Here is a 23,565-nt window from a genome sequence, read left to right as displayed (position 1 = left end):
TGACCAGGGCTGAACCACACCTTGGCCTTCATCCTGTGCAGCATTTCACTGCCAGGCACTCACCATGTCACTCAGGAGGGCTTGGCCAGGGCTCTGCTGGAGGATGAAGCTTGGCTGTGTCCCTAGCAGGAGCACAGCAAACATCTGAAGCCTCCCCCAAAATTTTCCCTCCTCCTGTTCCCTGGAGCTGATGATGTCCTGGGGCTTCAGTAGCTGGTGATGTCCTGGGGTTTCAGTAGCTGGTGATGTCCTGGGGTTTCAGTAGCTGGTGATGTCCTGGGGTTTCAGTAGCTGGTGATGTCCTGGGGTTTCAGTAGCTGCTGATGTCCTGGGGTTTCAGTAGCTGCTGATGTCCTGGGGTTTCAGTAGCTGGTGATGTCCTGGGGTTTCAGTAGCTCTGCTTGCAGGCACGGTGAGTTTTTCCTTCTGGCCTCCAATCCCTCTTGGCAGGCTTGGCCAGCTGGTGACACAGGATGGGTGACAAGAGCAGCAGCAGCTGGCACAGCTCCTCCATTCCATCCCTTTGCCTTGCAAATCTGAGCAGCAGGAAGCAGTTGGCTGGCAGGACTTGGGCTCCATCTGCAAGCAGCAGCACCTAAAATGCAGCCACCCATGAGGAGGAGGCAGGGGCAGCCCCAGGCTCTGGGTTCTGAGGCTGCACAGGTTTCCCAGAGCAAATATGACAAACACAACAGGAAAAGGTTTTCCTTGGAAACCTCTCCAAAGGTTGAGGATGTCTCAACCCAGACACAAATCCAGCAGGAGCTGGAGGATTTGACCAACACCAAGTTGGGTCCTTGCACGACTCAGCCACCCCCTTGCATCCTTGTGTCCTGCTCACATCAGGAAGCTCCAAACCCTCCCAGGCTCCTCTCCCAAAATCCCAGCACCGAGGGCTTGTTCACACCCCAAGAGAAATCCACTTAGCTGGAGGAGCAAAAGGAATGTTCCCCAGCACCAAGAGGCAGCACTGGTACAGATATTTTAAGGCAGTCATAGTTCCTTTAGAGAGCATTTCCAGGCATGCCTGGATAAATTATTTACAAAGAATAAGAGATGAACCCATCTGGAAATAAGGAGAAAAGGGCACTGGGAGCAGGCCAGCAGCTTTTCTTCCTCTAATGCTGTTGCCAGCTTGCAGCACTGGTGTTTATATAGTAGATATTTATACTGCTGTGGTGGCAAGGGGCTTCACAAGAGGAAATAAACCACGAGCAGAGAATAACACTGTACCCCTGGGCAAGCAGGGCAGGAGGAAGGGGAGAACACACCTCACCCTCACAATAAGTAAGAAAAACCATCCCAGAAACCCACCCAGTGAATTTTCCCTCCATCTCCACGTTCGCAGGAAAACAATATTCAAATTCTGTTGCCATTTTTAGAGCAGAAAACATATTTCTGGGCTGTTTGTTGGAAACACCATTAGGCTGAGAGTCACCCCCGCAATGTTTTATTGCAGGCATTTACTTCCAGGCTGCCATTCCCCAAATTACTCCCCAAATTACTTCTAAACAGCCAAACTACAATGGGAAGGAGTTAGTCTGGCACTGGGGATTGATTGCTGTGGTTTCTCTTGCAGGACTAATAAGAATGTATCTCTCTTTTTTGCAGGATTTTGCTTCCAGAGGATCTGGAGCACTTGGCAGAACAGGGATAGGGGCTTCTCCCAGGCAGCAGAGCAAAGATGCCAAGTAAATCAGAGAGAAAATCAGAAGGATGAGCCACTGATCCCCACTGATCAGCCACTGATTCCCTGTGAAAAGGCCAGACCTGGAGTGTTAATGGACTTAGAAGAGGGGGGGGGGGAAACCCAAACCCAAAATTTACAGGAGGCAGCTGAAGAGAGCATTTCCCAGCAGTTTGGTAGCAAACACCAGGGATTTCTGGTTCTTTACCCAACATTTAGTGCAGGTTTGATAATGAGCATTAAGAGCAGGGAGGCAAAAGAGTTTGGGGAGCAGTAGGAACACAAAGTAGATAAATGCACTAATTGCAGCTCATCTCCCAGCTCTGCTTTCTCCTCTGCAGCCCAGGTTCCAGAGCTCATATTTATACCTGGGGAGGATTGATTCCCTGGGATAAAAGAAGACTCAGCACAGGGTGACAGCAGCTGATGGATGGACACTGAATCTCATCACATCCTGGCAGATTGCTTTGTCCAGGTACTGCAAATCCAAACAGAAAAGCTCCTGTTTGGGGAGCTTTTACAGCTGTTTACAGCAGCAAGCACTTCATCTACCTGATTTCACAAGGCATTTTGGAAGGGTTGCTTTATGCTCTGAAATAGCAACAGTTTGTTGGGGTTTTTTTCGTGTATTTGTGTGTTTAGGAAGGGGGAGGTGGGATCCATCCTTCTGGAAGCTCTTACCCGAATAATCTGCAGATAAAGAAGAGGCCCCAGACTGGAAAGCTGCATCTTGAGCACATCTCATGAAGAAGAGAAGGAGATGGAGAAGGCAGAGATGCTGATGGGTAACAAAGCCAGCAGGCAGCAGTTCTGCAAAGACAAATAAATGGCAAAGCCCCCCTAGTTCATCCCCACAAAGTGATCATTGGCCCAGGGCCTGAGGGAGGACACCCCAAAGCTTTAACAGCTTCACCCCTCAATTCATCCAGAACTCCCCTCGATGAAGTTCCTGAGGTCACCACCTCTGCACCTCACTTTTTTCCATGGCTCTATCAATTCAGACACCATTAACCCAGGAGAGGTCCAGAGCATGGACCAAAGCCCTGCATTTAGGCAGCCAGCATCCATTCTGACTTTCCTGCATGGTTTTTTTTCTCCCAGCAGGACCTCCAAAGGGGCTTGCTAAAACCTTTGCTTCCATTTAGTGCTTATGCAAAGAAAGAGCCAAATCTGGGGTGGCCTCAGCTTGTTGCACAACTCGAAGGGGAGGTCCTGGGGGGGCTTTATCCCAGGCAAACCCCAGGCAGATAGCATCATCCTGGGCTGCAGAAACCAGCTCCCTGTTGTTCCTTGCAACCACAGCATCTGCAGGCTGCAATCCATCACCGGGAGGTTTGGTGGCAGGGCCTGAGTGTGTCAGAGTTCCTGAGTTCAGGCATTTCTGCAGAGGGCAGGATTTAAGGAGGAGGAGAAAAGCAGAAACTGAAATAACCAAGAGCAGGCAAAGTGCTGAGCCAGCAAATTCAAAGAGAAGGCAGCAGAAATCAGTGTTCCCCAAGCTCAGTGCATCACGGGGGCTTCCAGTCCATCACTGATGGGAAGGAGAGGAAAAAGCAGGGGTGAAATCACTTTGCCCCTCAGGGCTTTGGGCTCTGCTTGCCAGCTGATTCCTCCTCCCTTGAAAGCCGTGGCAGAGCAGACAAATTGGTTCATTCTCCACACTCCACTCCTCCCTGAGTCCTCTCTGCTGAGGGGCCTCCAATAAACAGGAGCTTCCTAAGCCCAGGAGAAACCTAGAAATAAGACAGCCTCTCCCCTCTGAGTTGTTCTCCCTGCAACTTGTGCCAAGAGCTCAGCAAGAAATCCTCCCAGCCAGCTCTGGATCCAGCAGCATCCTTCCTGCTTCCCAGCCCCTGCCTGCAGCAGGGTTGCACCCACTCCCCTGGGAAAAGCAGCCAGCTGCCCATGGGAAGCTGAGGAAAGCAGCACTTTGGCACTGCCAGAGCATTTACCAGCTCAGCTCCAGCTCTTTGGTACCTCTGCAATAGCCAAGAGAACTTGGCCCTTACTAAACTGGAGGACAGAGCATTTCGGCTCTGCTAACCCCCCCCTTGCTGCTTCCACCAAAGGACAGCAGGACAGGCTCCTCCAAGCTGAGGCTCAGCTATTTTCAGGAGTATTAAATCTGGTTTGGGTGCCAAACACTGTGGGATGTAACCCCAGCCCTGTGCCCACCCCTGCCTGCAACGCTGCAGAGGAAAGGATGCTCCAAACAGCAACGAGGAGCCCCCGGTGCCCTCCCAAGGGCTGAGCAGCCCCTAAAGAATGAGGACTTTGGGTTTCCACCCAGAAAACTCCAGTAAATCCTCTCCTTAGTGCCCCAGCTCTCCCAGCCAGCTTAGGGCTGGGGATGTGGGTGCAGGAGAGGGGCATTAGCAGGCTGGTACCCAGGTGCTGCAGGACCACCGAGCAGCATGTTGAGCTTGTTGATGATCAAGGCTTCCCAGGAATGTCCCAGCTCTCCCTGAAAGCCCTGGGATGTGTGGGGACCCTTCAGCCCCAGGTTTACCCCAGCCAGGGAATCTGGTAGATAATTTCCAAAGGTGTCTGCAGCCTGCTGTGGGGCAAAGGGGTTTTCAAGCCTTTATGTGCACCCTGGCCCCTCTGGCTGGCATCTCATGGTCTGCAGAAAAGCAAAGTTTCAGGCCTCACACACAGCTTTGCAGGAGATCTCCCTTTCCCAGCCACAACGCTTCCCAGGGCCCTGCACCCAGCCCTCCCCAGTCCCCCAAACCAGTTCCCTCCACTCAGCCTCCTGGGCTCTCCAGGCGGATTCCTGGGGAGGAGAAACCCATCCTCCCAGGCTCGTGGAATGATTTTCATTAGATCCATCCCAAAGGAGCAGAGGGGGGACAAGGCCACACAGGCACTGGAGCAGCCTGGAGGTTGTTGGAGTCAGAAGAAAACCCAGCAGAGCATTTGCAGTTTGCTTTGCAAAAGTTAATTCGAAGCAAGCGGTGCCTGGCGGAGCAGCAACATTTTCCAGGCATTTTCCAGGGATGCTGCAGAGCAGGGAGGGGGAGAGCAAAGGGCTCAGCTAAAATCTTGGGGCACAGCTCAAAAATGCCCTCAGGCAGGAGGAGATGAGCCCTGGCAGTGCCCAGAGCCCGGTGTGCAGCTGCCTGCCAGGCAGAGGCATGGGAAGGGCTGGAGGACACCAGGAGAGCCCCAGGGAGGGGGCTGCAGAAAGCTGAGCCTTGAGCCCTCCTCTGGGCAGGGCTGGTGGCAGCAAAAGGTTGAGGTCCTGGAGCAGGTCCAAAGGAGGCAACTGGGCTGGGGAAGGGATCCAGCAGAGATCCTATGAGGAGAGGCTGAGGGAGCTGGGGGTGTTGAGGCTGGAGAAGAGGAGGCTCAGGGGAGACCTCATCACTCTCTCCAACTCCCTGAAAGGAGGTTGGAGCCAGGGGGGGGTTGGGCTCTTTTCCCAGGCAGCTCTCAGCAAGACAAGAGGGCACAAGAGGTCTCAAGTTGTGCCAGGGGAGGTTTAGGTTGGACATCAGAAAGAATTTCTTTGCAGAGAGGGTGCTCAGCCATTGGAATGGGCTGCCCAGGGAAGGGGTGGATTCTCCATCCCTGGAGATATTTCAAAAGAGCCTGGATGTGGCACTCAGTGCCATGGGCTGGGAACCACGGGGGGAGTGGAGCAAGGGTTGGACTTGAGGAGCTCTGAGGTCCCTTCCAACCCAGCCAATTCTAGGATTCTAGGATTCTATGAAAATGTGGCACCTGACATGGGACACAAGGGTTGGTCAAGGGGCATCCTCTTCCCAGGCTCCACTGCTCTCCTGTTGTGCCCAGTTTAAGGGAGGTTCAGTGGTTTAGGCAATGGGATGGCTGCAGTGAAGCAGCAGTGACTCTGCATGGAAATTCCACTTAGAGGAAAAAAAAAAAAATGGATTTCAGGCCTAATGGGACACATCTTAACCCCAGATGGGAAGCATCAAATGTAAAGCAGCCAGGTAAGTACCAAGTGGCTGGATCCAGGGGCAGGTTGGGCTCTCAGCTCCAATGGCCACGAGGAGTGGGAGGGATGCACAAAGTTTCCTGGGTTAAACAGCCAGGAAAGAAGCCCCAAAGCCACACACACAGGGCTAGGAAATAACAGCAGGTCCAGAGAATCAAAGCAAGGGAGAGAGCTGGAGGGTTTGGGTCTGCTGGGGCAGGGGAATGGTAGAGGCAAAACAAGATGCTGGGGCATCCAGGCAAGGTGAGGTGGGCTGGGGGGGGCATCTTGCTGCTAGCAGGATCTGTGGGGTAAAACCCAACTTCCCAGCACCTCTCCTGCCTTCTCCAGCTCTGTTCCCCCCAGCTCCCTTGTCTGGGCAGGGCCCCCTCCTCACCCCAGGCAGGTAAAACACTTAACATGATGCTCTCTGCTCAGCACCCAGGGCTTCAGCACAAGGGAAACCAGAGTCGTCGTCCCCCACCCCCAGCTTGCAAGACCCCCAGGACACAGCCCAAATTACCTGGCTCAGCTCAGCCTCTCTCCCCAGGCAGACAGCATGCAGGAGAAATCCCAGGGGCTGCTGCAATTGGCTCTGAACCACTGGCCCTGCCAGCTGGTTTGAATTTTCCTTATGTCTGCAAAACACCAAAAAAAAAATTAAATGGCCTTTTAATACTTATTCAGGATGGCTCTGAAGGCTTTTTTTTCAGCTTAACTAAAACCTATCACTGATGCCTGGCCAGTTTGTAGTAGCAGCCCAGAGGGGAGTTGGAGCTGGCTGGGCACGTGTGTCAAAAGCCCCAGAGAGCTGAGGGGAGGCAGAGAGGCAGCGGGCAGGGGCTGGGAGCTCCTCTGACAGCCCTTTCCTGCTTTATTCCCAGATTGCTGCCACTGCAGCCAGCTGTTCCTGCTCTGGGTTAGCTGCCTGGCCTCAGCTCCAGCTGCTGTGCAGGTACCTGGGAGCTTTGGTGGGAAGGTGACAGCTCCTCCTGCTTTAAGCCAAATCATACCAAAGCTGGGAGTGATAAAGCCCTGGGTTTAGCACTCCAGGGTTTGCCCCCAGGTCCTGGCATCCCCTGGGTGCCCAGGGAAGGGTGCCAAGAGGCTCCTGACAGCATTGTCTCAACCCCATCTGCACCACGAGGAGGGGGCATGGCATCCTCCAAGCTCCATCCTCCTCCATTTCCCTTCACTCCCAGAGCTCCCAAATCAGGGCAGAGTTCCTGGGGCTGCCTTCCAAGGGAGGTCACAGGAATTTGCAGAGAGCAGAGTCTGGTTGCAGCTCACTCTGCCATCTCTCTCAACCCATCCTCTTCCCCTGCACCCCCCAGAGGTGTGCAGGTCCCCTGAAAATGCAGCATTGACCCAACTCAGCTCATTCTGCACCTTTATTCCAGCTGGCCTCAAGCTCCCCCCTTTTTCTCTCAGGCTTTGTCAGATTTAATTAAAATTCCTATACATGGCAAGTGCTTTCACTCAGGCTATTATCTCCCAGGTGCTCTGTTGCCTGCCTCCTCGAGCTCATTTCATTAGGAATCCATCTCTTGGTGAATGAAACTCTAATTAGGAGGCAATACCTGGGCAGTGCTTGTGTCTGAGTGGGTTTATTCAGGCATCCCCAAGCCAAGAGAGGTGTCCCAAGGAGCCATTCTCAGTGCAGCCAAGAGTAAATTGGGTTTCAGATTAGAGATGCTCCTGCTCCACAGTTATTGTGGGTTCCTTTGCTGCAGGAAATTACAGTCAGGAAGGAGGAAGAGGAGGAAGAGGAGGAGGTGGAGGAGGAGGAGGTGAGCCTGTCCTGCCCCAACATTCATTGTTGTCACAGTGCAGGTCACTCTGGGCACACTGCTGGGACCCATCCTGAGCACACTGAGTGCCTGGAGCTGGGTTTTACCCCCCCTGGAGCCAACAAACACCTGCAGAGCTTCTCTCCTCCTCCCTCCCTGGGTGACATTTGATTCTGGTCTCCCACATCCTGGTGTCTCTCTGATCCAGCAGCCTCAAAGCAGAAAACACAAAGCACTTTTTAAGCTCATGTTTTACACACTGGAGCCCAGAATTCAGACACACTGCAGATCCAGAACAACACAACAGTCCTCCTCCTCTTCCTCCTCCCTCTTAAAACCTCCCTCCCATCATCCTCCTGAGGACAAACATCCCAGCAGACCCCTCTGGTCCCCACCCCAAAAGCTGAGGCACCCCCAGCAGACCCCTGCTCCCCACACTCTCCCCTCACTGCTGCTGAGACCCCCCAGCCATCCACTGCTGGTTCCCATCCCCTGCCACTTGGAGATGTTGTCAGTTGAGAATTAAGAGCTCAGATGTTTGTTATTTCTGCTGTCACCCCAAGCCAGAACACGAGCAGGGCTGTTCAGTCTTTCCCCCCCAAAAAAAGTTGAGCTGAGTCAGCATTCTGCACTCCCCAGCTCGGTGCATTCCCCACAGACAGATGGCAAACCCTTAACTCTTCCAGCAGCTCCTAGATATTTTTCCTTTTTTGCCTGTTTATCCTTTTTTTTATTTTTTTATTATTTTTTTTTTCTTTTTCGAGCCGAAATAATCGGAATGATGGGAAAAAGAAACCTCCTGCAGAGCATTTCATAAGAGAGCAGATTCCCATAAGGATTCATTTCAGTGGAAACAGCAAGACCTTCATTTTTTTGGCAGGGGAAATTCAGCAAGGGCTGAACCCTGGCTTCCCCAGCACAACAGAGATGGTTTCTCTTGCTGGGCATTGCTGGACCCACCTTGGATCCAACCACCCCACCAGCCCCTTCCTTGTATCTCTGCCTCCCTCCTGGTCCTGGTTTCTTCTCCAAGCAGTGGAAGAAAAGCAGAGTGAAATTTTTAACAGGCAGGGTGGTAAAACACTGGAATAGAGTTGATGGCAGCAGCTCCATCCCTGGGAACATTCCAGGCCAGGCTGAATGGGGCTGTGAGCAGCCTGATCCAGTGGGAGATTTCCCTGCTCAGGGCAAAGTTGGACTTGAGGACTCTGAAAGGTCCCTTCCAACCCAAATTATTGTATAATTCTCTGACTCTCTGAGCCCTCAGACTGTGGCATTGGTGGAAGGGGAGTGAGGATGGACAGACAGGGCTCTGGCCACCACAAATTGCCCCACAAACAGCAGAGCAACCCTCGGGAGCCCTCCTGGAGCAAGCTGGTCCCTGCCCTCCTGCTGCTTTTCCCTTTGGATAAATCATGAGAGCTGCTGCCTGCAGGGCACTTCCCTGGGAGTTAATGTAATGCTTAACAAGGAGCCTTGCTTTTTTTATTCTTTTTATATTTGCTGGAAGAGCCAGGTCGTCTTTGACTCACTCCAACACCTTGAGCAGCAAAACTGGCTCTTGTGCCTGATGAATATTTCTTCTTTCCTGCTCACATCTGTGAACAAGGGGCTAATGCTAAGTAATACCCTGCAGTAATTTGTGCATTAGGGAGTTGGGGAACATTAGCAGAAACTTCTATAGTGTTTTCCTAGGGAAGAGAAGAGCTCTGAAAGGCTGGGACAGACATGAGAGTCCATTGCCTTCTTTCTCCTTTACCCAAGAGTAAGAGGGAGCTTCAGGGCCTCGTTAGTAGAGAAGAGGTAAAGGCATCAAGACCCAACCAGAAGATTTTGTTGATTCAGAGAATCACTAAAGATGCCTCAAGCACAGACCACCAGAAAGCCAAGAGAGCCCCATGCCCAGCCAGAGGTGGGCAGACCCTCAGCATCCCTCCAGGCTGCTGCTCTGGGAACATGAAAGGGATCTGGGAACACCCAGAGGTTTTCCATCCAGCATTTTTAGTGTCTTCTGGGGTGGAATTGTATAGCCCAAAGTCAAGTTCTCTGAAATTGGGATTGTGTCACCAATCTGTGTCTTCCAGGAGCTGTGGTGTGTCACATGCTGCAAAGCAAAGTGCCCAGGGCCCGGGTGGATGAATCCATAGGATGAATTCCCAGGAAAAACAAACACCTGACACTGGTTTTGCTGTGGCATAGCTGAAACCTACTGAAGGCAGAGCAAAAGTGAAGAAATCCCAGCTGGGAGGATCTGGGGAATGAAGAAAGAGCACAGCCAGGCAAGTGTGAGGTCGTGGTATTGCTTCCACCCTTACATTTCAGAGAAATCTGTAAGAATTCCCTGAACTGCTCCTTTCCCTAGGAGAAAACAGGAAAGATCACAGCAAGAGGTGCAGATATGCCTCTTCTGAGGCCACTTTCAGAGCATCCTTTGCCTGCACTGCTCATCTGGGAAGATGCCACAGAGGCTGATGGTCCAGTGAGGGTGAGGAGAGGAACAAAGCAGCTTCTGAGCCCCAAATCTCACAAATAGGAAAGAAAAGGGGCAACTAAGAGGACACCAAGGGGCACTGGTGGGGTGTGAGGGGAGGCAGTGGGTGGCTGTGGGCATGAGAAGGAGGAGAGGGTGGGAATGGCTGAAGCAGGATCCAGATGGATGCAAGGTGCCCCACAGGAAACCTGCTGAGGCCAAGGAAAGAGATTGCAGCACGTGGAGGGGATGTGATGGAAGAGCAGGGGGAATTTTAGTTTTAGGCAAGGCTTAGAAAGGTTATGCAGAGCCTGGGGGGGCTGGGATAGGAAGACAAAGGAGGAGGCAGGAGGTGAAGCTCAGGGCCTGGCAGAGGAGCAGGGTCCTGGTGTTGCTGAGCTGAGAAGGAGAGGCTAAAAGCTCTGCTTCTGCCACACTGTGCTTGAGTGGGCAGTGAGATGTTCAGGAGATGTCAGAGAGCTCCTCTGAGACAGGAACTTGGCCAAGGAGCTCTGAGCAGGGATGGATGCCTCTGAGCCATCACCATAGAGATGGTATTTGAGTGTAGCTGCAGTGAGATCACCCAGAGGCACAGCAGAGAGGCAGGGACACAGCAAACCAGCCTCCTGCCACAGCCCAGCCACTGGCCACCAAGCAGGACAAGAAGGAGCCAGAAACGGGACATGTTCCAGGCAGGGCTCAGAGCCTGAACCTCCAGGACCCTTTTTCAGAAGGTGCCCATCCCTTCTCCAGCAGCCACGAGGTCCCCAAACCATCAGAGTCTGAACCTCAGCCCCTGGAAAAGCAGCCATCTCTCCTCCCTCTCCAGGCAGGGGTAGGAAGAAGGATGTTCTGATGCTCTGGGCATCACCCCGGAGCATTTTGCCCCCAGGTTTCATGCCCCAAGCTGTGGTTAGTCCTGGGGAAGCTGACCAGAAGGTGGCAGGCTCAACTCATCCATGGCTGGTGGCTCTTCTGCAGGAGGGTCTGGCCCTGGGACAAACTCACTGGTGTCACAGCTCTGTCCCATCACTTCAGAAGGAAGGCAGAGCACCAGAGGACTGGAGGAAGAGGAGAAAAAGAGAACAGTTGAGTTCCTCTGAACATCTGAGCTCCTCTGAAAAGCAAGCACAGGTTGAGAGTGCTGCTTCTGCAGCCAAGGTCAGTGCCTCCTGGGGACACTGTCACACACTGTCACACTCAGCACCAGGGCTACCAAGGGGACAGTGGCCCAGCTGGCATTTAGGAGATGCCTTCTCTCTGCTCCAGTTTCAGATAAGGCCCATAAATCAGTGGAGAGGAGGGATCCATCTGCACTTGGAGCCATCCCTCTCCACCTCCCAGCCTCCTGGTCCCCGGGAGGACACTGGACAAAGTGCAGTGGTTATAATTAGAAGTGACACTCACTTTCCAAGAGGAAACTGTGCAAAAGGTTGGCTTCCTCTTTCGTGCCATTTCAGCTGGTGAACAGCTACGGATCTGCAGCTCCACTGGGGAGGGGATTCGCTGAGCAGCAGTCTGGAAATCAAGAAATCAAGAGAGTTTCCTCCCCCTTGGCTGGGGATTAAGTGCTCCAGCCAGGAGCCAGCAGGTACTGAGATACAGAGGAGGCTGTGCCAGGCTGTCCCCTCCCTCTGGAAGGAGCAGAGCCCGGAGGAATTTTCCTTTCCCTGTTATCTCCTTTGTCCCCCGAGGCTGATTAACACTGCTGCCCCCAGCACTGCCTTGGGAACACCAGGGACATCACTGCTGGAGCTTTCAACAGAGCTACAAGTGAGCTCCTTGTGATTCCATACAAGGCAATACTCACACCAGACAACAAAAATAGCCTCCATCCCTACACGTTAGAATCACACCAGGGAGTTTCCAATCACTCCAAATGCTGCCCTCCCTCCTTCCCAAAGCATTCACCCTGAGTGCTCTGCAAACCCTGAGTAACCCTCCTGGCTTCTGAGGGATAAAAGCACCCCCAGAACAGCACTCTGCCCTAACCTGAGTGATCTAGGGGTGCAGAACCCCCCTCTTTGGTGCAGAACCCCCCCATTGGCAAGGTGCTGCAGTGCTTCAGCTCCTTGCTGTTCAAAATGTTTCCTTTCTTTGATCAACTCACCTGGATTCTGCATCCAGGTCTTTTTTTCCCTTACTAATCCCTTCTCTACCACTTTCCTGAGCTACCTGCAACATTTCTCAGGCACCACAAAGCTTTTTGTTGAGCCACAGGCAAAGGGCATTTTCATCTCTTGGTGCAGAAAGGCACCAAACTAAAAATTTTCAGTTAATACTTCAGCTGGGGATGCTGAAGCCTTGGGAATTTCTGTCATGAACTTTCTCCCTCAGAGCCTCCCAAGCCCATCGTTAAATTCACCAAATAAACTCAGACTCTGTCTCCCTCAAACCATCACAGACACGAAGGGCATTTCAGCACTCAGCCCCAAAGATGGTCTTCAGGAGAGAGAATTAGGCTCAGCCCATTTATCCACAAAAATCCCTCAAAACTATTTTTCCCAAACTACTTCAGACAAGTAATCAGCCCACGTTTTTGGGTTTTTTTTCACTCATTTAAATTCAGCCCCAGAAGTCAGAGGTGCCATCCTCGTGGTGTTTTTTGCCTTTGACCTCCTCTGTAAAGCCAGAATTAGATGTGTGTGTGTGTCAGCCTGAGCTGCTTCCCCAAAAAACATCTGCAAGGCAGTGAGCAGTTTTCTAGGGAAGCTCTGGAACCTCCCATACAAGGCAACAGCTCCAAGGCCAGCAAAGGACAGCTGGAAAGGCTTGACCAAGTAAGAGATTTACTTGGCTGAGCATCATTTAATTCCCTACAACACAGGGAAAAGGCAAACTACAACCAAGCCACCTAAAAAAGCAAAATACCACCAGGGATTGCTTGTTTCCAAAGGGCTCTTGAGTTCCTTCAAATGCCCCAGACATGCAGGGAGGAAACTCTGCTCAGTGTTAAATGAAATCTCTTCCATTCCCCCACTCACTGCAGGGAGAAGAGGATCTGGGACAGGTGAGTTCCTCCACCAGATGTGCAGATGTTTGGGTCGTGCCTTTTCCTTCAAGCAACTCCAGGCTCCTCTCAGCAGGTCTGAGCATCCTGGGCTCCAGAGCCAGGCAGCAAGAGGGACCCTGGGGAAGCTCAGGTGACTCCTCAGGTGCCTGTGCAGCCCTGGGCTCCTGTGTTTAGAAAGAGAAAGGGAATTGCAGCCATCGGGCAGAGGAGAAGGTGATAAATGGCTGGATGGACAGGCAGGCAGGCTGCCTTTTAAATAGTCTTCATATTTTTCCCATGACATCTGCCTGCCAGAGTTTAAATTATGATTCTTACTCCCAGCTTTGAAAGGATTTAAAATGCTTAAATCCCTGTTAAAAACTGAACTACCAGAGCTTGGCTGGATCCTACATTTCTTAATCCACACTGGAAGCAGCACCCTGCATTTTAAGGGCTGTGGAGCAATTAGGGATTTACCCTGCAAACACTGAGCTCCTCCTCATGACCAGCCTGCTACAAAACCAGTTTGAGGCCACGTTCAGATCCTGGCTGCAGAGTCCACTGAAACTCCCCCCTCCTCCTGGCTGAGGGATCAGAGTCTGGATGTGCAGCTGGTTCTGTTTTCAGCCACTACACAAGCACAGAATTTGCTGGAAAAGGCCCAGGGGCTGGCAGGAGGACCCAGTTAGCTGCCTCCCACCCCACTGAGGACAGGAACCTAAATGTCTTCAGCAGCTGAGGAGCTGGCAAGGTGCTCCAGGGGTTAAATGTTTGCCTTCTTGGCCACCCTACATGTTCTGCTTCCCCTGCAGAGAAGTGGGGCAGCAGTGGCATCCTGGGGTGCCCATCAGCCTGCACCCATGCCCAGCACTGCTGGGATGCTCCCACATGGATCCCAGGGGTGATATCTCCATCCCAGAGGCAACAAAAAGGTCTTCAGCTCCCCAACCTTCCACAGGCAGGCACAAAGGGGACAGGAGGCAAGTTCCCAGGGACCCCAAACCTATGGAAAAGCTCATTTGTAGCACAAACCACAGCCAGCAAAGTCCCAGGCCAGACCCCCAGCTCCCCTTGGCCTTTATTCACCCTCCTCCTCCTCAAGACATCTGGGTGAACTTCCACCTCCCCATGCTGAGCACAGCCCCACAGCCTGCAGGAACTTCACTGCTCACAGGCAAGCCCCAAACTTCCCAATTTCTGGCCAAAAACTTAAGCATGGCCAGAGCATGAGCACCACAGCAGCTCTGAGACCACCCCCCTGCCCACCACCCATCACCCATCCCCTTCCCCATCACCCATCCCCCTGCCCATCACCCACCACCCATTCCCTTCCCCATCACCCATCACCCCCCCTCCTGCCCTTCATGCTGCACCCTGGGAAGCTCTGTTCTGCTTTACCTCCAACTGTTGCACTCTGATGAGGAATTACAGCAGTGAATCTACCAAGGAGGGTGAAAAAAAACCCAAAAGGGACAGAGGTCCAGCCCTGCCAGCAATACACAGGGACCCCTCACCATGGGGACCTCCCCATCCCATGGGGAGGATCCTGAGGAACTGCTCCCCACCCAGCCTGCAGCTGGATCCCATTGCCAGGGAAAGGTTTCTGACTATTTATTCTATTTACTCTGCTAAAGACCATAATCATTCTGCTAATTGTTTGAGTTGGGGTTTTTGGGGGGGGGTTGGGTTTTTATATTTTTTTTTTTTTAGCAAGCTCCTATTTTTTGTGAGCCCATGTGCTGCACTCCCTCTGCTGGCAAGCAGCCTGGGCTGGAGGAGAGGCTGCTGGGGAAGGGGAAAAAAATCCAAGTCCTTGCTCCCACTGCTTGTAAAAATCCCACCACAAACCCTTCCCAGGCTTTGGCTTCATGAAATGGGAGTGCCAGAACCTGAGGGTTAACATCCTTCTGCCAGCTTCTGGGGGATCTGGTTCTGCTGCCTTGCCAGCCCAAAGAAATTGGGGCGTTTGGTGAAATTCAAGTGATCTTTGACTTCAGATGGAGAAACTCTTCCCTTAGAAAGTGAGGTTGGCAGCAAAGAGTCAGCCTGGCCTTGCTGCTGCTGCTTCCTTTGAGCTGTGGTGTTGAAGGGAAGGTCCCCAACAGTTAAACCTGTGGCAAACCTTGAGCAAAGGGGGGAAAGCAGAGCTTGGAAATCTTGATGACAGCAAAAGGCAGAGACTGGAGGGCAGGGAGCATCCATGTCCCTGATGGCTGAAACAAGAGGATCCATTCAGATTCAATCTTCCTGGTACATGGAATAACAACTGAGAACCTCTGAGCTGCCTCTTTCTGGAAAAATAGGGAATGGGATGAAGCCTGAGGTCTTGCAGCATCTCCAGTGCTACTTTCATCATCATCATCATCAAAGAAATCTTTTCATGGAAATTAATGTAAGTCATCAGCCAAGTCATTAGCTTAGGAGAAGAGAGGTTCTCATCAACCCTATTCAGTCAGGAAGTTAGAAAATGCTAAGGGCACTCTTAAAATCAGGCAAATAAAAGGCAAGACATCCCCCCATATAGGTACCTTATTGCTAAAACTATTAATAAGCATTGCGTCAATCCCTGAAGGTCAAAGTAATCTTTTCCCCTGGTGGAAGCTCTCAGGGAGATTTCTGAGCTGCATTTTATGCCCAAATGTGCTTCCTTAATGAGAGCAATTTCACATCAGCTCAGGTAAAACCTGTTGTTGTGCATTTGCTTTCTTTCCACGGTTTTATTCTGCCTCTTTGGCTGATGGTGCCCAGCCAGAAGGAATGAAAGAAGCTGGGAAACAGAAAGGGAGCTCCTGACAGAATTTATCTTCATAATAAAATAAAACCCCAGCCCCGTGAAGCCTCGTGCTCCACTACCTGCTCACTGAGGTTTCACTGAACGCCTCTTCCTAACATCACAAAAAGGGCTTTAAAAACATAAAACCCTCCCTCAGTTCCTCTGCTGGGCGAGCTGTTTGCTTCCAGCTAAGAGACAGAAAGGGAAAACAAGAATACAAAATGGTTTCAGGGTTTTCAAGTGCCCAAAAAAGAGGCCCAAGGGCACCCTGCTCCAGAGCCTCCCAGCACAGCACCCAAAGGCTGGAGCTGGGAACAGGGAACAGGGAGCAGGGAACAGGGAGCTGGGAGCTGGGAACTGGGAGCTGGGAGCAGGGAACAGGGAGAAGGGAGCATGGAACAGGGAGCAGGGAGCTCGGAACTGGGAGCTGGGAGCATGGAACAGGGAGCTGGGAGCAGGGAACAGGGAACTGGGAACTGGGAGCAGGGAACAGGGAGCTGGGAGAAGGGAACAGGGAGCTGGGAGAAGGGAACAGGGAGAAGGGAGCAGGGAGCTGGGAACTGGGAACAAGGAGCAGGGAACAGGGAGAAGGGAGCATGGAACAGGGAGCAGGGAGCTCGGAACTGGGAGCTGGGAGCATGGAACAGGGAACAGGGAGCAGGGAGCTGGGAGCTGGGAGCAGGGAACAGGGAACAGGGAACAGGGAGCTGGGAGAAGGGAACAGGGAGAAGGGAGCAGGGAGCTGGGAACTGGGAACAAGGAGCAGGGAACAGGGAGCTGGGAGCATGGAACAGGGAGCAGGAAGCAGGGAACAGGGAGCTGGGAACTGGGAGCAGGGAACAGGGAGCTGGGAGAAGGGAACAGGGAGAAGGGAGCAGGGAGCTGGGAACTGGGAACAAGGAGCAGGGAACAGGGAGCTGGGAGCATGGAACAGGGAGCAGGAAGCAGGGAACAGGGAGCTGGGAACTGGGAGCAGGGAACAGGGAGCTGGGAACAAGGAGCAGGGAACAAGGAACAGGGAGCAGGGAGCTGGGAGGCAACCCCACTAAATCCAGGCCAGGCTGACAGGCAGGAGCTGCCACTGGAAACCTCTCTGAGGGAAAAAAAAAAAAAAAAAACCAAAAAGCAACTCTCCAGCAAATTAAATCACACGGAGTGGCTCTTATCTCTGCTGGCAATGAGGAGAGGGCAGCGGAGAGAGCAAGAGAGGAGGAAAATTCAAATTAGCTCGTCTGGGAAAATAATGAAAATAAGGGAGGCCCAAGAGCAGCTGAGCCACAAACCAACCCAGGGCCCTGCGCTGCAATCCCACGCTCCAAAAGCTTTATTATTATTATTATTATTATTATTATTATTATTATTATTATTATTATTATTATTATTATTATTATTATTATGATGGGGCCCAACCTGAGGCTGTGCAGACAGCCCAGGGCCCCTTCCACCCCCACGCCACCATTTCCCCCACACCCCTAGCAACCATCCCCTTAGCAACGCTGGGACACGCCCCCTGCTTTAACCACGCCCACTTAACCACACCCCGTTGAATAACCACGCCTTTTAACCACACCCCTTCCTTAAACACGCTCCTTAACCACGCCCCCTTTAGCCCCGCCCTTTAACCGCGCCTCCAATTTAACCACGCCCCTTTAACCACGCCCCTTTAACCACGCCTATTAACCACACCTCCAATTTAACCACGCCCCCTTTAACCACGCCCATTAACCACACCTCCAATTTAACCACGCCCCTCCTTTAACCACGCCCCTAACCGCGTCTCCCTCCTTTAACCACTTTCCTTAACCGGGCCCCCTTTAACCACGCCCACATTTAACCACACTCCTTAACCACACCCTCTTTAACCACGCCCCCTTTAGCCACGCCCTTTTTGGACCACGCACATCGACCTGCTGGGGGGGTGCCCAGGGTCACGTGTCCGCGTTGCCTAGCAGCGCCGTAGCCATGGCAACGGGCGTACACAGCGCTGGGAAGGGGCGGCGAGCGGGCAGGGGTAAGAGGGGACGGGGGAGGGGGACAAAGGGGGGACCCCGGGACACACAAACACAGCCCCCCCCCATCCTCCAGCCGGTCAGAGGCCACGGTGAGGTCCGGAGAACCGGGCCGGAGCCGCTGTCCCCGGAGGTCTGAGAGGTGGTGGGGAGAGAGGGGGAAAAGTGACCTAAAATAACCCCCTGAGCGCTGAGGTAGGGTGGCCAGGAAGGCGGCAGTGGTCCTATCATCCTCCTATCATCCTCTAGACCTCAAATCAACCCCCAAAAAAATTATTTTTGGGGGGGGAAGGCAGGGCATGGGTCTAAGTGAGAGCTGCCAGCCCAGATGGGGGGGTTCATTCATCACAGTGCTGTGCCTGCTGCTCAGAGGGTCTGTCCCCTCCAAGGGGGATTATATTAATTATATTATATTAATATCCCCTCCCTTTTTTGTCTCTTTTTACACGAATGTGTCACATCCCTCATGGGGGGGCAGCAGCCCCAGGATTCCTTTTCCCAGGATGCTGAACCGGTAGGATTCAAAAAGCAATTCCCCAAATATTTTGAAGCCTCTGTCTGGGATTTGTCCCAGGGGGAAAAGGCAACCAAAAAAAAAAAAAAAATTATGTTCTTATATATATATATATGAATTTCAGGGTTATTTCTAGGGTGTCCATGGGAAATTCGACTCCTGGTGTTTGAACCTAAACACCTCCTCCTGGGGTTGTTGTCAGGCAGAGCTGGCATCAGCTGTGTCAACAGGCAGCCCCAGGAAGGTGTCTGAGCTTTGGGTGTCTTGGGTTGCTTGGTTTTTTCCGTTTGGTTTTTTTTTTTTTTAGTTTTATAACATTTTCTTTAGAAGACATACTTGCCAGAAATAATTCTTGAGGTAAAAGAGGCTTTTTTTTTTTTTTTTTGCTCTCAAGAGAGCAAAACATCACAAATATTGGATTTCTGTAGCTCTCCCATCCTATTCCGTGTGTGTTATCCAGGTCCATCATGTCCCAAGGATCCGAGGCAGAAGATGCAGGAAGATGAATTTGGGGATCTCTGCTCCCCAAACCTTCTGCTGAGGGACAGAGAGGAGGCAAAGGACAGGGGAGAAAGCTGAGAAAAGGCACTGAACCCCAATGTGCAATTTATAGACCTGTAACCCAGACTTCCAGCAGCAAAGAAAAACCTGGAAACTAAAAACCCAAACTGCAAGACCTTGTTTAATAGGTTTTTGGTTTTTTTAGTTTATTTTTTTTCCCCCAGCAGGTTTGAAATGGAGTTGGGTTCTATAAATTGAGTTTCATAAATTGCAAATGTGAAACGTGGTTGTATTTACTCCTGTTTTGTCCCTCCTATTTTCTTAGAGATGCAAAAACCTTTCCCCTCCAAGCTCTCAAGATGTTTCTTTTGCTTTGCCAGAAACAGTAGAAAATAAAGTGACATTTTGCAAGGAAGACCAAGGCTCCCAGCACATTTCAGGTGAAGCAAGGGAGATGTTGACCCCACAGCTGCCTGGGGTTTTTTTTCCCCTCTGGGATTCCTCCTGCTGATACCTAGGTGGGATATATATTGGCTCAGCTTATTGGAAACTGATCACTGGAATTGGCACATTTCAGGTTTTTTAGCAGAATTGGTGCATTGCTGCACCAGAGAGATGCAGAGGGAAATTTAAGACACGTGAAAAGGCAGCCACATTAATTTAAATTCACTTGAATTCAAAGTACTTCAGGGTCACTCCCCTGAATTTCTGTTCATGAGCAACAAAAGAGCAGAGAGGTGGCAGCCTGTGTTGTTACAGCCCCACAACATTTTGGTAACCCCTCTAATTCTGTGATTTTAGTGACCTCAGTCATCAAATTATCAATATAATCATCAATCATCAAATTATCAATATATCAGCAACCATCAATAACTCCTTGAGTTTGGATTTATTTCAGGGCACTGAGAGAATTTCAGATTTTTCAGCTCCGTGTGGCTGCTGCCCTGAGCTGGAAAAGCCACAGAGATGGAAGAAACAGAGCAAAGGAACAGAGCAACATTTCCTACCCAGGAAAAGCAGCAGCTCAAGGGGGTTTCATGGAGTTTGGGGGAGGAAAAGCTTTGGTAAGGCTGACATCCTGCTCCCCCACTCCAATGGCATCCTTAAAACCACTTCCTCCTGCTGGGCAGCAGCATCCTGTGTGATTTCCTGCCTCCTTTTGTAAGAGCAGCACAAATGAAAGGATTCCTCCTTTGCAGAAAGCCATTTTTCTCTCTTGAGCAGCTTTTCTGTTAAATCCACTTTTCTTTTAAATTCCCCTTTGGAAAGCAGGTTTCTCATAGGTTTTATTATTTCCTTCCTTCCGTCCCCCCCAACCCTGGAATTCAAATTATTTCTCTCTACAGTTGAAATCCTTTTCCTGCCTGGCTTTTAGTTTGGTTTGTTGTGGTTTCTTTTTGGTTTTTTTGGGTTTGGTTTTTTTTTTTTTTTTTTTGTGTTTTGCTTTCAGCACAGTTATTGTCTGCACAGAAAGCCCCAAATTCCCCATCTCTGTCACCAAATCCATTTTCACAGCAAAGATTTCCCTGCATGCACACGAGATAATTCTGCCCTTAAATCACTCATCTTTTTATTTCAAAGAGAAATTGATTTCCTTCCTCTCCTCGTCCAAAATCCACTGCAAAGAGCACAGGGATTCCCAGTCCTCTGCATCCACTGGGCTCCATCCTGCTCCTCTTGGATCAATCCCTCCCCCAGGCACCTGAAGCTGCTCACCCAGAGCCCGAGGCCAAATTCCAACCCTGTTTTGGGAGATGCTCAGCAGAGGGAATCTGGCATCTTCTGGCAGCTCCTGAGACAGCTTGGGCAGAAATTTAACCTCCTTTACACTCAATTAAATCCTTTTCGTCTCAGACTGCCCCCACCCACCTTCCACTGGGTGTTACAAACCCTCCAAACACCTTCAGCTCTCTTCTTTTGTATTAATATGTAAATTAAATCACTTCTCCTTCCTCCTGGTCATGTTCATCAGGGTACAAATCAATCTGAGGAGAACCCAGCTGAGCCAGACTGCTCACACTCCCCTAAACCCCTCTGCTCTCAGTGTCTTATTCTCCATCTCTTGGTTTCTCTGCTTCGACTCAAACCAAACCTCCTCAATTTCTTTTTCTTGGGAAGAATATTGCCCATGGAATCAGCCCCAGGCTCTGGGGGGCACAGACCAAGTGGGAGATCTGCCAGGGCTCTGGGGACCGACTGCAGTCCCCATCCCTCCCTCCTGACCAGCAGCATTTCCTGGGATAAGAATAATTTCTGGTCACCACAGCCTGACAGCTATTTATTTATTTATGCACAAATTCCACTTTCTGAGAACTGGAGGAGCCTTTCTGGGGGTGCCCTTCGTGTGAAACTTGGCAGGTTTAGTTCACACAGCCTGGGGGGAAAAACGATTCCAAGCTCCCGGAGTTCATCCCTGGCTTTGCACCCCTTTCCCTTGGGGTTTTTTGTGCTCCAGCAGGCACCTGGCCAGATTTCAGCCAGAATATCTGTATTTAATGCACCTCCAGTGCCATTTCCACCTGCAGCCTTTGGCCACCTTGTGCTAATCTGCAGCCTGTGACATCGAAGGATGAAACCAGGAGCTGGAATTCAGGGTTTATTCTACAACCAGCAGGAAGCTCCAAGGAAGCTGTTCCAGTAGCAACAAGCTACATTCACCAGCAGTTTCTGGTTTACACAGATTGTTTGCAGCTGACCTGATCCTGCCTGGCTGGGCTTCTCTGCCTTGACAGCATCCTAAATGTTTGGGAGGCAGCCCTGGATCTGAGAGGATGGATCAGGTCCACATCAGCAGCACCCAGGGAGGAGCCCAAGAGCTCTCCAAGCCCCTGGTTTGAGGTGGGTGCTGCTGCTTGCAGTCTTTAGTCAGCTCCTTGCTCTTTGGGGCCTCAGGAAAATCAGGAGTTGGATTCCTGGGATCTTCCAGGCCTTTTAGGTGGGTAATGGCTGGGGAAGGTTGGAATGCACATGATGCTTTCTGATGCTCTGGCCACTGCCTGGCTGCCTAATTCCTAATTCCTGCCTTAGGTGGTGGCTTGGTTGAGCTCACAGGCTGCCTTGGACTAGAGGGGGGTCACCAGGAACCTCTAAAGATGCCCCTGCCGAGCTGACACAACTTAAGCTGCTGAAGGAAAAGGCAGAGAAAGCTTTCCCTGGGCTCCCTGAGCATTTCCCTGGTGTCACATGCAGGTGACATTATTCCCTGCTCAGTTGTGTTTCTGCTGCCAGCCAGAAATCCCTTCTCCTGGATCACAAGGACATCCTTCCTGGATCAACTGATTGGATTTTGGACCTCCTGAAGTGGCAGGAACTGAGCACACTCTGCCTGTCCTGCCCCATCTGCCCTCCCTGGAGCCACACAGAGCACATCCAGAGGAATTTTGGGCTCAGCTGCCAAGGTTATACTGGACTGAAACTGGAACTAAAGCCCAGGAATGACTGGAAAACAAAGGGGAAAACCTGAGCCCACAGTTGGAAGCCTGAGGGTGAGAGCAGTGATGTGAAACTTGCATCTCCCTGAACATCCCTGGAGAAGAGGTTCCTGGAGCATCCCTAAGGAGAGATGGATGCCCAGCTTTGGCAGATGCTTTCTCCTGCCAGGACAGAGGCTTCCTTGGACTACCCAGGCTCCATCCCAAAATATTTTGGCACGTTGCAGCTCAACTCCCTGCAAAAGCTCTCAAGTGGAACAGACCCAACTCTTTTTCCCTGGCAGCAGAGGATTTGCACAAAACAAAAAAATAAACCTTGATAAAATAAGACTGGGTCAGGGTGAGAGCAATGCCCTTTGTGGTGGCAGGAACCCCAGGGCAGGTCAGAGGCCTCTGTTATTGGGCACTCAACAGATCTCCTGCAGTCAAGGAGAAGAAAACAGGCACAGCAGGAGAAATTACAAAGGTTTGAGTTTGCAAGGGTTACAGCACAGATCAGCAACAAAGCCACAAGCAAGCTGCATAGTTTTGAAGCTTGAAAATAATATTATTTTTTTTTGCCCTGACTGCACTACAGAAACGATTGGTACTGTAAATTAGTACCATGCCAACAAGATCTCATCCAGCCACCCCCTTGGCCAGACTGCCTTGACATTTTTTCATGTAGAGTACAGCAGGTAGCTCAGGAAACCTCTGTCCTTGTACACAAATATTCCTCTCCTCTCCTCTCATCTTCCTCTTATTGCTCCTTTTTTTTCCACAGCTGGAATAAAGGTGGCTTCAAGACAGAGAGATGCACAGATCTCCAGCCCAAACCCAAAGCATCCTTCCACTTAAAGCAGAGAACAAGGGATCTGTAGCTGCTGGGAAAATGGAAACCAAGCTGCCCTCCCACATCCTTGTGATGGGCAGAAGTTACTGCAAAGCAGCCAAAAAGAAAGAAGGAAAAAAGAGAAAAAGAAAGAGACCTGGGTCCTGGAGCAGCAGGGATGCAGTGGATGGATGAGGCTTCTTCAAGACTCTCTGGAAAAAGCAATTTTTGGGTGTTCTGCAGATGATCAGAATCACAAAGCACCAAAATAAAAAGCAGATTTTTACGTACCCTGTGTGCTCAGGTTTCTCCTCTGCTTCTCAGGGGGGCACCCTCAGATCTGTGGTGTGGAATGGCATTAAACTGAAAGCTGACAAGATAAGAAATCAAAAGCCCAGCAGTCACCTCGAGGTCTGCACGGGGCAAAACCCCCTCGTGAGAGAGGGCAAGAAGCCTGCAGTGGGAGCTGTACCAGAGCTCTGGGGCCTTTATTCCAGGTTTCAGCACTACTGGGTCGCTCAGCAGAACCAGAACCTGGGCACACAATTAGGGTCCTGTAGGATCAGGCAGAGCAGAGGAGGAGGGGTTGTGTTGGCTCTGTGCCTGCAGCAGGAGGGAAGACAAGCAGAAAATCTCCTGTCTGG

The 23,565-nt window shown here is 51.3% G+C and overlaps 2 long non-coding RNA genes across 2 annotated transcripts; one reads left to right on the top strand and one right to left on the bottom strand.

The window, feature by feature from the left end:
• Positions 1–9,994: 9,994 nt before the first annotated feature.
• On the bottom strand, positions 9,995–12,971 carry LOC139803508 (uncharacterized). Its single transcript, XR_011729033.1, has 3 exons — positions 12,875–12,971; positions 11,298–11,408; positions 9,995–10,951 (listed from the first exon to the last, which is right to left on the bottom strand). It is a non-coding gene; the product is annotated as an uncharacterized lncRNA (long non-coding RNA).
• A 6,563-nt stretch (positions 12,972–19,534) lies between these two features.
• On the top strand, positions 19,535–23,073 carry LOC139803456 (uncharacterized). The gene is made up of 2 exons (XR_011729015.1): positions 19,535–19,743; positions 22,874–23,073. It is a non-coding gene; the product is annotated as an uncharacterized lncRNA (long non-coding RNA).
• The last annotated feature ends 492 nt before the right edge of the window (positions 23,074–23,565 follow it).

The sequence above is a fragment of the Heliangelus exortis genome, chromosome 16 (genome assembly GCF_036169615.1).
Source record: "Heliangelus exortis chromosome 16, bHelExo1.hap1, whole genome shotgun sequence".
Taxonomy (NCBI): domain Eukaryota; kingdom Metazoa; phylum Chordata; class Aves; order Apodiformes; family Trochilidae; genus Heliangelus; species Heliangelus exortis.
The sequence above is the reverse complement of the archived record's forward strand: the minus strand, read 5'-3'. Positions and strand labels throughout refer to the sequence as shown.